Source organism: Pimephales promelas, chromosome 14 (genome assembly GCF_988280905.1).
Source record: "Pimephales promelas chromosome 14, fPimPro1.hap1.1, whole genome shotgun sequence".
In the NCBI taxonomy this organism is placed as follows: Eukaryota; Metazoa; Chordata; class Actinopteri; order Cypriniformes; family Leuciscidae; genus Pimephales; species Pimephales promelas.
The window spans coordinates 34,476,721-34,496,436 of record NC_142782.1 but is presented as its reverse complement, the minus strand read 5'-3'; the positions used below and the strand labels follow the sequence as shown (position 1 = coordinate 34,496,436).

The 19,716-nt window shown below is 38.1% G+C and overlaps 1 long non-coding RNA gene across 3 annotated transcripts in view; it reads right to left on the bottom strand.

The window, feature by feature from the left end:
* The window catches only part of LOC120479143 (uncharacterized), a 40,161-nt gene extending 32,490 nt beyond the window's left edge, over positions 1-7,671 (bottom strand). For all 3 annotated transcript variants that reach the window (XR_016146579.1, XR_016146578.1, XR_005622845.2), the window contains exon 1: positions 7,560-7,671. This is a non-coding gene — a long non-coding RNA (uncharacterized LOC120479143). The remainder of the gene's footprint in view (positions 1-7,559) is intronic.
* Between the last annotated feature and the right edge of the window lie 12,045 nt (positions 7,672-19,716).

Here is a 19,716-nt window from a genome sequence, read left to right as displayed (position 1 = left end):
TTAAAAGGTCATGCAAACAGAAAAATTAAAACACTTTAACTGCACCAGTTACACTGTAAAAAAAAAAAAGATTAAATATTAGTGGAGTACGTTTATAAAGAAAATACTAAGCGTTTTATGTTCAATTAAAATGTGTTACTTGCCATTTTTTTTGTATTTACTCAGTGTTTCTGTCTCGTTTTCCAGCATTATTAAATCAAGATACATTTACTGGAGAAGAAGCAAATTAACCGAATATATTAAAAGAGTAGTTCACTTTTAAAAAAAAAACTTTTGCTGATAATTTACTCACCCCCATGTCATCCAAGATGTCCATGTCTTTCTTTCTTCAGTCGAAAAGAAATGAAGGTTTTTGATGAAAACATTCCAGGATTTTCTCCATATAATGGACTTCAATGGGAACCAAATGGTATAAAACTTAAACTTTGTTATTTATTTTTTAAATGAGCAATCGTTTCGCTTGATAAGACACTTATTCATCGTCTGGTGTCGTTTAAAGACCTTTGAAGCTGCACTGAAACTGTCTTTTGGACCTTGAACCGTTTGGACCCCATTGAAGTCCATTATATGGAGAAAATCCTGGAATGTTTTCATCAAAAAACTTAATTTCTTCTCGACTGAAGAAAGAAAGACATGGACATCTTGGATGACATGGGGGCGAGTAAATTATCAGCAAAAGTTTTTTTTTTTTTTTTTTAAAGTGAACTACTCCTTTAAGACTTGTTTAATGAAAATTGTATTCAGATGAAGTGAGTTTAAACAAGAACAATTACCTAATAAAAGGGTCAAGAAAAGTTTATTTTTCTGACCCCACTGGCAGATATTTGTCCTTAATATCTTAAATAATTTAGCTCATTAACTTGATGAATACAAAATTTCAAATGGTTTCAAAGTAAATCCATAGTTTTTAGTTGACGAGTTAAAAAGATGCTTTTCTCTCCAACACACACGTGAGCCGACGCGAAGAAGGTCGATGCGAGTAAACGCACGAGGGCTGAGGGATGTGCTTTACAAAGCGATAACGGCAAAGACATCTTCATCCATCACACGAGAGACCGTGACCTCCCTGACCCGCTGGCCTGATCATTATAAACATCACCTCATGAACACCAGAGAAATGTGAAGAAAAACAGAAGAATGGCAAGAAAAGAAATATGTTATTTCAAGGTGTTTCCATGAAAAACAAGACATTCAGGGCTCCTGCTATTCCTCAGGCTAAAAACATAAACTGATTCATTATTTTAAGATCAGATTTGTTGCTTTTGACCACTGAGGGAGTGAAATATATGCTGTGGTCGGTAACTCGCTCCTTCCAAGTCAAGGACATTATTTTGTGCGACTCAACAAAACACACCTGTTGATACTGGCTGGCATCATGCATGAGTGTTTATTAACTGAAGTTTTGTTTTAGCTCACCTTACCATCCTGTCATGGATAACGTGATCGATCCAGGCCTATATTTCAACAGTTTGAACATAAAGTTCTGCCTGTGTTTTCAGAGCACTTCGGCGCCCCCTAGAGGAGGGGATATGTTTGCACCCTTTTCCTTTTTCACATTCTGACATAAATCCATAACTTTTTGTCCTCGCTGAAGATCGATGACACGCTGATATATCAGTTCATAAGCCGAGGTTGCCGTGTCCGGTCAAGTGTGTTGTCTCTACTACTGCATTTTAATATCATATTTCTTTACGGTATGACAGCCAGACTTTCTCAGCCAAAGTATTTCCCGTTCTGTGGAGAGAGGAGACATGTTGGAGCTTATAAATCTGAGTTGACGTGCCACAAAAAACACCATGCTTTCTTTTATTTTTGTTTCCAACCAGAGCGAGATAAGAACCACCGAACACAAACGCATGGCGGGAATCGACTAACACCGTCACAAAGGTGAATTATGTTTCATAAAATCACTTTTGGCCTCAAACGTCTGAAATACATTCGATACTGCCACGGCAACTGCTTAGAAAACATGGTTTTGGTAAGACATCAGATAAAAAGCACTCGCGCAGCTGCGGGGGGAAGGAGTTAGTGGTCGGGTGAGGTATGTCTGATAGGAAAGATAGCAACAAATGTAATTTCATATAGTGCTGATGGATGGGGGCTACGTCGGGGGGATCCGCGGTATAAAGGAGCATGTAGAACAGTTAATAAGCCACTAAACACTAAGAGCTTTGAAACTCTTTGGCCCCCTGAACAAATTAAAGTGTGTCTAATTGAATAATGAGTGACTGTGATGGACCAGTGCAAACGCTAAATTAAACCAGTACAAGCTTACAGCATATGTCACTGTAAAGACCATAACGGCCACTTTATTAGGTACACCTGTACAACATCGAATCGGCCAATCACAGGCCAGCGACTCCGAAAAAGAGGAAATATCCAGTGAGCGTCAGTTCTGTGGGAGAAATACCTGCCCGGGGACTGCAGGTGGGAATTAGTATAACCTGGCCAATGACATATGTGGGCAAAATAGTTGATTAATTTTTTAAAAAAATACTTCCCTTGATATGAGCGGTACTAGACTTGGCTACTGTTCCTAAGTTTGCCTCCTGAACACACACATTTTTTTTTTTTTGACTCAATTCTACAATGTTAAGTGGGTGAAGAAAAAACTCCTTAATCTTGTATTTGGGTCAAAAATGGGCACCCATAGAAATGAATGGGAAAAACGGTAATTTAGAGCATTCTAAAATAAGCCAAAATAAGACAGCAAAGTCACTTCATCTTTAGGTTTTAGCTCTAAGAACTTATTGGAATGATATTTTAATGTAGTTAAAAAAAATTAAAAAATAAAATATAAAAATAAGCATAATTTACATAGAAAATATGGTACTTTTTGAAGTAAATAAATTCAAAAATACCCCCAAAATAAAAAATTACACCATAAATGGATAGACAAAACTTTATCGAAGACAGTGATATAACATGTATAATAAATAAAAATTAGGATCACACCAAAGTCCTCTGTGCCCACCCCAGCAACCACCCAGAACACCCAAGCAACTAGCAATCACCCAGAACACCATAGCAACTGCCTAGCAACACCCTAGCATCAACCTAGAACACCCTAGCAACCACCAAGAATACCCTAGCAACACCCTAGCAACCACCCAGAACACCCTAGCAACCACCCATAATACCCTAGCAACCGCATACCAACCACCCAGAATACCCTAACAAAAGCCTAGCAACCACCCAGAACACCCTAGCAACTGCCAAGCAACACCCTAGCATAAACCTAGAACACCCTAGCAACCACCTAGCAACCACCCAGAACACCCTAGCAACCACCCAGAACACCTTAGCAACCACCCATAATACCATAGCAACCGCATACCAACCACCCAGAATACCCTAACAACAGCCTAGCAACCACCCAGAACACCCTAGCAACTGCCAAGCAACACCCTAGCATAAACCTAGAACACCCTAGCAACCACCTAGCAACCACCCAGAACACCCTAGCAACCACCCAGAACACCTTAGCAACCACCCATAATACCATAGCAACCGCATAGCAACCACCCAGAATACCCTAACAACAGCCTAGCAACCACCCAGAACACCCTAGCAACTGCCAAGCAACACCCTAGCATAAACCTAGAACACCCTAGCAACCACCTAGCAACCACCCAGAACACCCTAGCAACCACCCATAATACCATAGCAACCGCATAGCAACCACCCAGAATACCCTAACAACAGCCTTGCAACCACCCAGAACACCCTAGCAACCGGGTGGTGAGTTTTGCCACTGCAAGCACCACGTCACATTTTCTTCTGGAAATGTACATTCTAGATGCAAGTGTCAAAGTCCTGACAAAATGGGAATGGCTCCGTCTGTCAGGAGAAGCTTTTGTGCGTATAGCCTGCATTGTGTACTGTTCTCTGTAAAATGTAACCAATATATCTAATCCCTAAGGTGTTATATATAACTAAAGCATTTCCTAATGTTTCCTAAAGTTTTTACAGCTGTCGAACCAAAGGCCTCAAACCGCTAAATGAAACGTCCACATTAAGCACATTTGTTATTATTGAACCACTGAAATTAGTTTTTTTTTCACTGTGGCATGAAGGAATAATAATGATAAAACGAGGGAGTCGAGCCAAAGGTTTATCAGCTCTAACAGTCCCGGACGCTCCGTGCTCCTGCCAAAAAATGATGCTTTTTATATGAAGCTGGAGCGGCTACAAACATTTACAATCAAGACTAATGCTGAAGGCCTTAATGAACGTACAAATGTGTCTTTCACATTACCACAGTGACCTCTGTTTCCAACTTTATCTTTAATTATAAGATGGAGAAGCACCTGTCAGACGCACTTCAGTGTTTGGAAAAGGTAGAGCTCATTTCAGGATATATGGAGACTGATCGAGCATTTCTGAATAATGACCCCGAAAACAAAACGCAATCATTCAAATGTGCATTTGTTACAATAAAATAAAATATGGAAGCATATTGCTACTCTGTTTTTCTGAAATAACAAGTTAATTATCTCAGAATTATTAGATATTTTTTCATGAAAAAAGTTTTGCTCTGTTTTTCTGAATTAACGAGTTATTAATTATCACACAATTATTAGATATTTTTTCATGAAAAAAAGTTTTCTGTTTTTCTGAATTAACGAGTTATTCATTATTATTAGATATTTTTTCATAAAAAAAATTTTTTCTCTGTTTTTCTGAACTAACAAGTTAATTATCTCAGAATTACGGGATATTTTTTTGGGGAAAAAAAGGTTTTACTCTATTTCTCTGAATTAACAAATTAATTATCTCAGAATTATGACAGAAATAGAGTTTTTGCTCTGTTTCTATCTCTTAATTCTGAGATAATTAACTTGTTATTTCAGAAAAACAGAGTATATTTTTTTCCTCAAGTGAATGCAATACGCTTCCATAATAATATAATAATATAATAATATAATATAATATAATATAATATAATATAATATAATATAATATAATATAATATAATATAATATTGTTTTTCAAGACAATTAAGTCTTCCCTTGTATTCTCATTACTGTGATGCATTTGGACATTTTAATTCTCATTATTCTCAAAGGTTAATTTCATTAGACTGTAATACAATGACCTTTTTTTAAATTAAATCAGCCTACATAAAAGCAAATATTAGCAAAATAAATGTATTAAAATGTAAATCATTCTAAAAAAAACAGTTGCCATGCAAACAATGGTCCTATTTATAAAAATAATTTGATAATATATATATATATTTATATATTATATATATTATATATTTAAAAGAGCTTGAAGGGAAATATTGCTTTGAACAAATGAGAGTGAGGCAGCATTAGTCAAGCATCCTAAATCATTCAGCTAACAGCATTAAACACTGAACTGTGTGTGTGTGTGTGTGTGTGTGTGTGTGTGTGTACAGATTAATGCTTTTATTTGAGCTCAAATCATCATGTTTGAGGGTTATGAAAAGCAGGACTAGGATGCTGCTTTATTAATTCTGAATGGCCTATTAGTGGCTTTTAATGTGCATGTCTTTATGGCGATGTCTTCACGCAGTGGACTCGTCCTCCATGAATCAGTGCCGGGGCCAATTTCTCCATACATTCAGTGTGAGGAAGACTTTTTTAAGACACCAAATTAGGGCTCTAATGTGGTCCTATTGATTTTCTCTCCTTTAATTTGTTCCTTATTTATGGCCTGTGTTTCTTTGCAGTGAAGAAACGAGAAGGAGAACATCCGAAGTAATGCGAATATCACCTCGACTGTGACCGCTCACCTTCACAGAGATCTGGCTATGGAAGTATTTTAATTTCTTCAACATGAGTATTTAAAAACATTCCTTAATAAATAGATCGAATCAATCCATGAACAAAAGTTGAATCACAAACTTTGATTTGTAGAGAAATACTTATTGAAATAATATTTGAATCAGATTTTGTTTATTTGAAACCGGCTGTCATTTTAATGTATTTGCATATCAGAAAACGCCAATATGTAATTTTACCCCGATAAAAACAGTATCATATTGAAGCTACTTCATCGCATTATGATAAGCATGCAGTTTCTAAGGCCTCTAGACTTTGTTCATCAAGTAAAAGTCTTTTAGCGTAATTGTACAAACGTCCTCTTTCAGCTCGAGCTTCACGAGTCTTTCTGTGTCAAATCTGACCTGATTTATTCAAATAAACATAAGAATAACTTTGATAGTGTAATATTTCAACTGCACTGTAAAAAATATTGATGGTTTAACTTAAAGTAAGTAACCTGGTTGCCTTAAAATTTTAAGTTGATTGAACTGGAAAAAGTGAGTTAATACAATGAAGGAGAATGATTTAACCAGCAGAAACTCAAAATTATATGTTAAGTGAAATAAACAAATTATTTAAGTTGATTTGACAAAAGAAAAAATTTGATTTCACTGTAAAAAAAAATATTGTTGGTTTAACTTAAAAAAGTAAGTAAACTGGTTGCCTTAAAATTTTAAGTTGATTGAACTGGAAAAAGTGAGTTAATAGAATAAAGGAGATTAATTTAATCATCAGAAACTCAAAATAATAAGTTATCGCAACTAAATAAATTATTATAAATTTGATTTGACAAAAGAAAATATGTTGTGATAACAAATCTTGAAAATATTTTTTACAGTGAAGCATCAGTCATCATCATTTTATAGAAAAATCATTAAATATGATCATCAGGCTTTTGTATTGCATTGTATTATGTTTTAAAACTACAGATCATCAAACTAAGGATTTAAATATCATTTTATTGGCAGATATTGATATTTATATGCATTTTATGAAATTATCTGCTGCACTGTTATGAATATATCAGTAGCCATCTGAAAATCTTACTCAATTTTTGCTCTGAGTGAAATCAAGCTGTTTTTTCCTCCATATTCTCACTATATCTTACTAAATGAGCCATAAGAGCCTGATGCATCGTAGGTGAAATGTATAATTCATTTTGTCAATAGGTTTAGTAAAGCATTCCGTTTAGAAAAATCAGACTATTATTTCACCCCGTCAGTCTTTACAGGGGAAAGGAGCTCATTTTCATTCCCGTCAGGTAAAGTCGACTCGACAGGCTGCTGGTGGCATCCAGTGAGATAAACACGTTTATATTCCACTGTAAACACACATCTGTGTGATTGAAAATGTTTAGTGCACACTTTATGAGGAGCACCTTGTTATGAAAGCAGATCTGCTTCATGTTCGCCGTGTTTGTACACACACGTCTGTTTGTTGGCTTGTTTGCACCAAACTCAGACCTGTTGTGTTCTGTCATGTGCATGTCGGGAAAGCAAACACATCTGCTTAATTAAGCGCGATTCAAGCGGTCCGTGAATATCACTCGAGCTCAGAATATCATGACGGATGGAGAACGTGTGTAGAAAAGCATGAAGCGTTCCTGACTGCATGTTTACAAACGTTGGGGTGCAGAAACAGCACATTATGACCTGCTCGGACTCAAACTACATGAGCTAAGACACTATTTCCACAGGCTGGTCTGTAAAGCGGGACTGAAGTGCCAGCTGCCGGCGTTTAGACATATGGAAGCGAAATAATACTCACATGCCAGTCGGTCTGAGGTGACGGAGGGTTCACGGCTGATGCTGGTTCCAGATCTGATGATGACAGGCTGTTAAAACGCTTCATTATGGCCTTCACTAGGTTGAAACTGTGACACCAGGAAAATATACAAAACGTCAAATCTTGGGAAAAACCTTAAAGGCCTCGAGGTGTCTAAAATAAAGCTTTAAAATAGCCAACAGGTACACTGTAAAATAATGATCGTGATTTTAACGGTAAAAGACGATGCAAAACTGTTGATTGGTTAACAACAGAAAGTTTCCTTATTATTTAGATCGAACTGTACATTTAATATAATTTTAGTAAAAGTATATTAAATGTACAGTTCGATCTAAATAGTAAGGAAATTTTCTGTTTAAGCCTATCGTCTGGTTCCACCGACGGCGCATGCGCACGGTTGAGGCTCGCGAAAGCGGAAAATATGTTACTGTTTGAAAAGGCGGCAGATTTGATATGCTGTGTATGTGTCTGTTGTGTAAATATCAGACATCCCAAGTCTCCCAGAAGTTCCGGGTGTCTCCCGAGGTCCGCAGATTGATAGCGGCTCCCTAATGACCGCAAATTAGTTCAAATCTCCCGGAATCTAGAGCGAGCGAGCAAGAGTGCGCACGTACAACTGTACAGCGCGCGCGCGACAGAGCGAGAGAACCCTTGCGCATGCGCAGTAGTATAACCTGTGGGGGGAAAGGCGTTTTTAAACCTTATTTTGGGGCAAAGTAATCAAACTTTTTCAGCGATTTTTATCATATTTTACTGTTGTTTCTATAAATCCAGTTTTTATGTCCTGGTGACCAGTGAAAGTGCAGTTTTGACTCGACCCTTTCAAGATAGGAGCCTGCATGGTCTTGTTAGTCCGAAATAGCTGCCCGTAGGCGTTGCCAAGTTGGTGCCCGAGTGGCATGACTAACGTTAGCCTAAAAGGACTAGTCTTTGGTAAAACCAATAACATTGATACCGTATTTTTGACGGTAAAGTTCTGGTAACCACAGCTTTTTTTTTTTTTTTTCATAAAAACAACAGGATTTTTTTTACAGCGTTGAATGAATTTAGCTCACACTGCCTCTGAATATGGTGCTTGCAACGCCAAGGTTATGGGTTTGATTCCCAGGAGTGCATGAACTGATTTAATGTGTATCTTGATTTCAATATGAGCTGCATCTGCCAAATGCAAGAATGAAAGTCTCTTCTGCTCACCAAAGCTGCATTTATTTAATCAGATAACAGTAAAACAATTTTTAAATATTATTAGGATATAAAATTGTGATTTTCTATGTGAATATATAGTAAAGTGTAATTTATTCCTGTGATTTCCAGCATCATTACTCCAGTCAGTGTCACATGATCTTTCAGAAATCACTCTAATATGATACAATTTCTCAGAATTGCAATGACACGTTCGACTTTATATCTTGCAATTCTGAGATAAAGTCCCAATAACCTTTTTAATTTTTTATTTGGTGGAAACAAGCTTCCATACATTTCTAATCATTATCAATGTTGAAAATAGTTAAAGCCCTGATATATTTTATTTTTAAGGATTCTTTGATGACTAGGAAGTTTAAAAAAATCATCAGTAACATTATAAATGCCTTTACTGTCACTTTTGATCAATTTAATGCATCCCTGCTGAATTAAAGTATTAATTTCATTTCCCAAACCCTCAAATGCAAACACGCACAGACTGCAATAAATAACCATGTTATCAAATGAAGAATGTTGCTGAGATCTGATGTGTTCGCTTGGTGTTTAGTGACATTTTCACTCAAGTGATTTTCCCTCGAGAAGGACAAGCGTACAGGGCTGCAAGTTTTGGGCTGAAATCAGGCCAGAACGTCCCGTCTCCCTGACCCGTCGTGACAGGATTGCTGACCCGAACCCCAGCAGTGCTGATGCTTTCATCCTCACAGAGAAAAACAGCTTAGACGCTAGCAGAGCTTAGCGCAGTGTGACACTTTAGATACCAACAGCACTTTCTGAATGAATAAGGAGCGAATGGAAAGGCAAGCAGGAAACATCAATAAACCGCAGTATATGACGGATGACGCTGACCTTGGAGGACCTTCGTGGTTTGGCCCTCTTTGGGGAGAATATTTCACCTTGAACCAATGAAGGCAAACATTTTAATGCCCTGAATAAATCAAAGGCAAATCAAAGAGTTTGGGTAATAAAATCATCACAATCATTGGTCTTATGTGTGCTGCAACATTGTTATGCTTTGATAAATGTATTAAAACTTGAAAGGAACATGAATAAAAAAATTTGAAAAAAGCCAATTGAAATAAGAAATTAAATGAGCTTTCAGAGGAAGTGAGTGCAGGATATCAGGACGAGCGTTTCTTCTTCATCGACGTCAGGATTCAGGACGAACGTTTTTTTCTTCATCGACTTCACGTGGACAGATATGGTAAACACTGCTGGTGGTCCACCGACACAAACGTCTCTGCCGCTGGCGAATCAGGAACATGTGTTTTCCTCATCATGCTGATTAAGGCGTTTGGCTGTTTGTTACTCATTTATTTTCAATCTCCTGCATTTGCTATCTGATATTGTTCATGTCAATTATATTATAATGCTGGGATTGAGAGAACACTTTCAGCTGGAGTCCACAAAGCAGATGCTGATCTGTGACCTTGAGCAGCATTTTAATTAAATTATGGCATCAAAATTCAATTATGGCAGAGTTGGGCAAAATTCTTAATTAATTAATTAGTTGAAGATCTGCGACACAATGATTACATTATTCATTTTATGTTTTCTTTAATGTAGCTATAAATATGAAAATTATGCCTATTTCTTCCTTAATATGCATTTCCCTCTCTAAATACTACATTTTTAAATAAATTAAGAACAATGTTTAAGTTTGCCATACAGCCCCACTATGTTTTCAGATAACTTTATACATTTTAATATATTAAACTGAATACAATAAAAAAAACACAAAACAATAAATCATATAAAATAAAATATCTTATTGTTGTTTAATTTTTTTCATGATGCTGAAAATATATATAATTAATAATAAAAATGATTATATATATATATATATATACAGTATATATATATATATATATATATACTGTATATATAATTAAAATATTTACAAGTGTAAATAAATTCAAATATTTTATTTTATATATATATAATGTAATATTAAAATTATTAGGACAATTACATTGTGTGTGCATGTGATAAAATGATTATATATATATATATATAATTTAAACATTTACAAGTGTAAATATATTCAAATATTTTATTTTATATATATATATATATATATATATATGTGTAATATTAAAATTATTAGGACAATTACATTGTGTGTGCATGTGATAAAATGATTATATATATACATATATAATTTAAACATTTACAAGTGTAAATATATTCAAATATTTTATTTTATATATATAATGTAATATTAAAATTATTAGGACAATTGCATTGTGTGTGCATGTGATAAAATGATTATATTCAAATATTCAAATATTTTATTTTATACATAATGTAATTATTAGAACTATTACATTGTGTGTGCGTGTGTTTTCAGGAGCTTTTATTCAAGTTTGAATAAACTAGTTCAATTTTCCAATCAAATTCGAGAAACATTTTGACATCACAGTAAGTAAACCAAAAATGTGGTTTGACTCCAGCAGAAGCCATCTGTAAAATAATAGCAATTTAGCGCTTGTTTTGATTCCCTTCTCTCACAGCTAGACTCAAATCGAGACACTATTTCAAGAACACTTTGTAAATGTCATGGAGGCAGAGCTCCTGTTATCTGAAAGGTTCTGGCACACATTCAACGATAAACTCCACGGCACTTCCCTGGTTCCTCAACGCGGGCATTTGGCACACGGAGACGAGCGAGGTCACGCAATTTGAGAACAGCTGTAAAATATGTGCCGGGGATCGAGACAGAGCGTCTTCAGTCCGTCTTGATAAATGGATCTTATGTGTGGAACCCAAAACGGGTCACAGACCCCCATCTGACAACAGCTCGTTCACATGCTGCCTTAGAAAAGCACAAATATTATTGCACTAATTAGATCTTAGAGACTCAATCAGTAGAATGTTTATTTTGGACAGGCACGGATATCACAATGTCTTCGGCCTCCTCGTCTCTGATAACACATCCTGCTTTGAATGGAGACCTGAACACACTTTTTAAAGTCATTAGAAAAGTTCAAGCTGCCAAAAACACAATCTGTGAGATAACAGCGAGAAACCTCCCAGACGGCACGACTATGAAAAACAGCAACCCATCACTGGAGACGTCAGAGCTGAAAGAAGATCTGAACGCTTCAGAATATGGGAATCATTAAGAAACTCCTCACATTCACAGGGTTGTTGGTTTTTCCTGCACAATTTAAAGTTCAGCCAAAAATGAAAAGTGTTATCATTCACTCACCCTCATGTTCTTTCACACACGTATGACGCTGTTTCTCGTGCTTTCTGAGCTTGTCAACCCCTGGACCCTCTCTCTCTCTCTGCTTGCACTGTACGGAAAAGAAAATTATTTTAGCATTTATAAAAGTCAAGCAGGTTTAGAAAGACATGAGGGTGAGCAAATGATCACTCAATCTTAATTTGGAGATGAACAAACCCTTTAATTGGCTCTTTGTGCAGGATCATTAGTGTCTTTATACTGAAAACGCATATGTTTCTCCAAATTTTGCCAGGTGGATAAACTTGTATTGATATCTATGGTTGTACCGGCATTGCAAATGTTACATATGTCACAATCTTCATATTACATTTCTGTAGAAAATGTACTCGCAAAACATGAGAGTATTAGACTATAGAATGGTGATTTTGAGTATGACTGTTATATTGAGTATAGCATGTTATATTGTTAAATATTAAAATGAAAATGCCTTGTTGATGCGAGAGGTCAGAGGAGAATGGGCCGACTGATTCAAGCTGATAGAAGAGCAACTTTGACTGAAATAACCACTCGTTACAACCGAGGTATGCAGCAAAGACACAACACACACAACCTTGAGGCGGATGGGCTACAACAGCAGAAGACCCCACCGGGTACCACTCATCTCCACTACAAATAGGAAAAAGAGGCGACAATTTGCAAAATTGGACAGTTGAAGACTGGAAAAATGTCGCCTGGTCTGATGAGTCTCGATTTCTGTTGAGAATTTGGCGTAAACAGAATGAGGACATGGATCCATCATGCCTTGTTCCCACTGTTGGGCTGGTGGTGTAATGGTTTTCTTGGCACGCTTTATGCCCCTTAGTGCCAATTGGGCATCGTTTAAATGCCACGGCCTACCTGAGCATTGTTTCTGACCATGTCCATCCCTTTATGGCCACCATGTCCCCATCCTCCGATGGCTACTTCCAGCAGGATAATGCACCATGTCACAAAGCTGGAATCATTTCAAATTGGTTTCTTGATCATGTCAATGAGTTGACTGTACTAATATGGCCGCCACAGTCACCAGATCTCAACCCAATAGAGCATCTTTGGGATGTGGTGGAACGGGAGCTTCGTGCCACAAATCTCCATCAACTGCAAGATGCTATCCTATCAATATGGGCCAACATTTCTAAAGAATGCTTTCAGCACCTTGTTGAATCAATGCCACGGAGAATTAAGGCAGTTCTGAAGGCGAAAGGGGGTCAAACACTGGTATGGTGTTCTTAATAATCCTTTAGGTGAGTGTATATATATATATATATACATGTATTAGTGAGTGATGGAATAGTATGAATCGTATCATCTCTCTATCTCAATGAGCATTTCTGCATTTGCATTAAAGTGACTGAAGTCTACAGGACAATGTTTGTAGTTTTTTAACACTTTTTATTTGTGTTTGTAGTTCTAATTGAATAGCATGGCTTGTGGGAAAAATGATCTGTTTGAGTGTGCATGGACCTGCACTTTAGGTTTCCACCAGAGATAATAAAGCATCCGGTTCTCCGCTGTCGTGCGGCTCGCGTCCGGTTAGCCTCCGCGTCAGTGAAGCTCTCAGCATCCGTTCACACACCAGCGTAATGAGGCGACTGGAGCCTGTAATCACGACTGATGTGTTCAGAGCGTCGGGTTGAACTCATCAATATCCTGGAGAATTTCCTATCGGGTTCCTCAGAGTCGAGCATCGGGTTTCAACTGAAATCTAGTTTATGTGTCCAGAGAGGACATAAAACGCTCGAAATATGACCCACATCTATCACAAAGAAGAATTTAAGGAAATTAAGAAAGAGCTATGTGCAATGTTCAGGCTTCTTGGGCAAATGTAGGATATCCGATCCCCTGATATCCATAAGAGACGAGGAGATGTTTGGGAGAGTCCGCGGTCCGGGACGCCTGCACATCATCATCATGGAGATTTCACTCAGGAGAACCAAGAAAACTCGTATCTGGTGACCAAATGAAGACTGATGGCTCTGTGTAAGTCAGAATTCATCAACATAATTTCATTTATTTCCATTTCCTCAACCCATGTGGTGTTTTTTTTTCATGAACACATGTGTTTGTGCTGTCATTACGAAGCAGAAACCATATCGGCTTTAAGCACCGCTGCTCATGGTATCCGAGAGGGGAAAACACATGACAAATGAAATGCGATTCCTCACTGGACTGTGGAGATAAGAAAAGCCAATAAGAGCCTGAGCTCCTGAAAGGCCCCCGGTGACATGTGCGGTACAGAGGATTTGGTTGGTGGAGTTTGTGATTGACATCCACTATTCGGCCCCCGGGAAGAAAGAGCCGAGTATAAAGATATCGTGTTTAGCCTTCAGCGGCCACAATATCCACCTCAACAAGAGCATCTGATCGGGTGTCACCTGTGAGGAGAACACAGCGCTACGCTCTCACAGCAGATCATGTGCATTGGTATTAACATCAGCTGTGCTTCATTCTGAATCAAACTGACAATGCTTTATAAATTCCAATTAAAGTCCTGCAGTTAAATGAAGCGGGTGCATAATTGCAATACAAGTTTGAATGCAAGACGTTTTTCAGGACAAACCTTACATTTTAACAAGACTCAATCTGAAAGTTTAAAGGTTTAAAACATGGACTGAATAAAGGATGGATGGATTGACAGATGGACGAATGGATGGACTGATTGAAGGATGGATGGGTGGATGGACTGATTGAAGGATGGATGTATGGATAAAGGATGGATAGATGGATGGACTGAATAAAGGATGGATGGATGGATTGACAGACAGATGGATGGATTGATGGACTGAATAAAGGATGGATGGATGAATGGATGGGTGGGTGGATGGACTGAATAAAGAATGGATAGATGGATGGATGGACTGATTGAAGGATGGATGTATGGATAAAGGATGGATAGATGGATGGACTGATTAAAGGATGGATTGATGGATTGACAGACAGATGGATGGATTGATGGACTGAATAAAGGATGGATGGATGGATGGGTGGGTGGATGGACTGAATAAAGGATGGATAGATGGATGGATGGATGGACTGAATAAAGGATGGCTGGATTGACAGATGGACGGATGGATGGATGGACTGATTGAAGGATGGATGGATGAATGGACTGATTAAAGGATGGATGGACTGATTAAAGGGTGGATGGATGGATAAACGATGGATAGATGGATGGACTGATTAAAGGATGGATGGATGGACTGAATAAAGGATGGATGGATGGATGGATTGATTGATTGACAGACGGATGGATTGATGGACTGAATAAAGGATGGATAGATGGATGGATGGATAGGCTGAATAAAGGATGGATGGATGGATGGACTGATTGAAGGATGGATGGATGGATGGACTGAATAAAGGATGGATGGATGGACTGAATAAAGGATTGATGGATGGATGGACTGATTGAAGGATGGATGGATGGATGGACTGAATAAAGGATGAATGGATGGATTGACAGACGGATGGATGGATTGATGGACTGAATAAAGGATGGATAGATGGATGGATGGATGGATGGATAGACTGAATAAAGGATTGATGGATGGATGGATGGATGGACTGATTAAACTTAAAGGATGTTTGTTTGGATGTGGATGGATGGATGGACAGATTAAAGGATAGATGGACGGATGAAAATATGGATGAATGGATCTCACCAACCCCAAATATGCTTTTGGCAGAAGCTTTTCTCCAAAGCGAGCCGCAGTGCATTAAACTATAAAGTTGTTGTCTACATGATTAACTGGGATTTGAAATTGTGACTTTGCCGTTTTTCACCACGTTTCAACAGTTCAAGCACAGCTTTTCAAAAACGCCATGATACAACCGCTGTACAAAGCCAAAAATCATGGCATTTCTGATCTACAAAAACAAGGTTTGTGTCAGATTCCCCCCAGCGCTTCTCAACTGAGCTCTGAGAACATTCAGAAACACACCATGAAAATCATTCAAACTCTCTCGTTTCACTAATGGCCTCCCAGCGGATCCGGGACCGAAATTTAGGACAGAGAACAGAAACACTGCTGAGAAACGCTTTGGACGTTTCTGATAGCTCTATCGAACACACACTTCTGAAATCACGTTTTTTTTGGAAACACTCCTGCCAGTTTCTCTAACCTGAGTCCAACTCAAGCGTCAGTCTGCTGGGAATGACTGTCATTTTCTCTCAACAAAATGGGATTTGGCCGAACGGTTGCACAGATCCGTCTCACTGAGGAACTTTAATGTTACACCGCGACTCTCCACTCCAAATGTCACAGAAATCATCATCAACGAGAAAGAGAGAGAGAGAGAGATGTCTGAAATTGACCTGGCTAGATTCCAATATCTCCCTCATCTTTATAATCTCATGCATTTCAGTGGAAAACAACAGTGTCAGAGGAAGCGCATCACTCATGCGGACGCGAGCGACTCTCTCTCCATTAACCCAGTCCTTCACTCCCAGACCTCCAGATCACTCTTCCAGCTCCACACATTTCAGTTGGACTGGCAGAGCACAGACGCAGAAACTGGCCTCTTTCTGACAGATGAGTGTGTGTATGTGTGTGTGTGTGTGTGAGCAAGAACAGGAATCATTTCACAGCGCAGAGTAACTTAACTTTCCGTGTAATGTTTTTCCTCAGGAGTGAGAAATGCTTTTTCATGCGATTCCCTTTAGATGCGAGTCAAATCACAGATACAAGAGGATCCCAGCGAACAGAAATGTATATCTTTAGAGCGTTTTGGAAAGGTTATGAAAACGTTATGTTCTCTTGAGATTCAAAGCATCCAGTTTTTGAACGTTTTTCTAATTGCGAATCTGTTAAAGGAACAGTCCATTTATCAGCAAATATTATAGGAATATTACTTTTGAATGTTCTGTGAAGGTTCAGAAACAAGTAGTAACCTCTTAACGATGTTCGACAAATGTTTATTTTACAGTCCTGTTCCTCATACGGATGAGCTCGCTCTGTTAGCTGGAATCAGGCATTCTGATCTGTTTACATACATTTGAATAGAATACATCCCTCCATCCATCTATCCATCCGTCCATCTATCCATCAATCCATCCATCAGTGAATCTATCCGTCCATCCGTCCATCCTTTCGTCCATCCATCTATCAATCCATCCATCTGTCCAACCATCTATTCCTCCATCCATCCATCCATCTGTTAATCCATCCATCCATCCAATCCATCCATCTGTCAATCCATCTGTCAATCCTTTCATCCATTCATGCATTCATCTGTCCATCTATCCATTCATCAGTCCATCCATCATCCATTCATCTGTCCATCCATCTTCTGTCAATCCATCCATCTATTCATCCGTCCATCCATCCGTCCATCCATCCATCAGTCAATCTATCCGCCCATCAGTCTATCCTTTCGTCCATCCATCTATCGATCCATCTGTCAATCCATCCATCTGTCCAACCATCTATTCCTCCATCCATCCATCCATCTGTTAATCCATCCATCCAATCCATCTATCTGTCAATCCATCTGTCAATCCTTTCATCCATTCATGCATCCATCTGTCCATCTATCCATCTATCCATTCATCAGTCCATCCATCATCCATTCATCTGTCCATCCATCTTCTGTCAATCCATCTATTCATCCGTCCATCCATCCATTCATCCATCCACCTGTCAATCCATCTGTCCATCCTTTCATCCATTCTTGCATCCATCCATCATCTATCCATCTGTCCATCCATCCATCTGTCCGTGTATCTATCTATCCATCCATCCATTTGTCCATCCATCCATCTGCCCATCCATCCATCTGTCCGTGTATCTATCTATCCATCCATCAGTCCATCCATCCATTTGTCCATCCATCCATCCATCTGCCCATCCATCCATCTGTCCATCCATCCATCATCATCCACCCGTCCATCCATCCATCATCTATCCATCTGTCCATCCATCCATCTGTCCGTGTATCTATCTATCCATCCATCCATTTGTCCATCCATCCATCTGTCCGTGTATCTATCTATCCATCCATCAGTCCATCCATCCATCCATCAATTTGTCCATCCATCCATCCATCCATCATCCATCCCTCTGTCCTTCCATCAAAAGTTTACAAATGAAACTCATTAATTTCACATTTTTCTAATTAATGGCTAATGGCTTTTTCCATTAAAAATACTATCAGCACAACATTTAACATTTCTAATTATATATATTTCTTTAATTAAAAAAAACAAATTTGAGCCGGTCTCTCTTGCTCTAATGACAGAAGCAGAACGAGTTCTTCAAACAATACACTGTTTCAAGTTCTGCTGTTTGAGCCCAAAGAAAACAATAACACACGAAACTGTTCACTGGCAAACGCACACAGCATATTCTGGAGAAACCATTACAGGCCATCTGTATTCCTCATAATTAGTTCCAAACACAAATGAATCCAGTTTGCCCAGCATTGGTAGCAACAGAAATAAACCAAAGAGATGGCAATGACAAGCTCACATGAATCATTGCGTCATCTTCAGTAACGGTCACTGAAATCCCAGATCAGAGCAATGATTCATACAATAGCTCAGAAACCAAGCGGAGAACATTTAATGATTCGTGCAGTTGGTGTAAATAAGGTCTGAGTGTCTCCATCTCTGTCAGACTCATCTCAATCAATAGCCATGATTCATGAGTCTGCCAGATCAAATACATACACAAATACATTACGGCTTTGCTCTGCTGATTTGTGCGCGGCATGTTTACTGTGGTAATCAGTGTAAATCAACCGGACGTGCCGTCAAACAGCCGTGAGCTTGTGAAGACACAGATTTTTCAGAGTGAGGATTTGTTTCAGATGGTGAGATCTTAAACCTTCATGGATCTTACTCCGGATAAACACATGCTGTTCTCAGAGGGTCGCGTACTCTTATTCGACAAATTAAATTGATCAAAAGTGACAGTAAAGACATTAACCCTCTGGGGTTGTTCGGCCCAAATGGACCCGAAAAATGTAAATCATTTTTTTTTAAAATCACAGCTTCCTCGGAATGGTCCGAAATTTGGTGACTTTGTTGGTTTTTGGTATTTGAACACCCAAAAAAATTGGGGACGGGATGTGAATAGTCTAAGTGGTTGTAAAAAAAACAGTCACACTTGGGGTGTTCGACCCGCATGGAAAATGAATGGGAAATTGGCAAAAATGTGAAAATAGTGAGTTTTTTTGTGCGTACAATCTACAAATCAGCCACGATCTTGAAAAAAAGCACACAACAGTAAAGGGGTGAATCTATAAAACATCAAGAGTGCAAAACAGACACATCCACACACACAAACACACTTTTATACACAAACACGCCAAAAAATTCAGATTATACAATGCTCAGTTTGTCCGACCAGATGGCATCCATCTGATTTCAAAAAATTTGCTTTTATGAGGCCTAGGCTTGACTCTAAAATGAAATACAGCTTTAAAATATATATATATATATATATATATATATATATATTTTATATTTTTTCTATTATGTTCAATGGGGGAAATTTTGTCATAATTATTGCATTAATACTAATTATAAAAAAAAAATATTTTTGAAATTTTCTCAAAACACCAAAAAAGAAAAGAAAAAATATTATAAAAAACGAGTAAAAAAAAAAATCATGATTTAATCATGAAATCATGAAATATGAATCCCGCCCTTTGGGTCCATTTGGACTCGAACACCCCGAGTGTGACTCTGAAACGAACAACCCCAGAGGG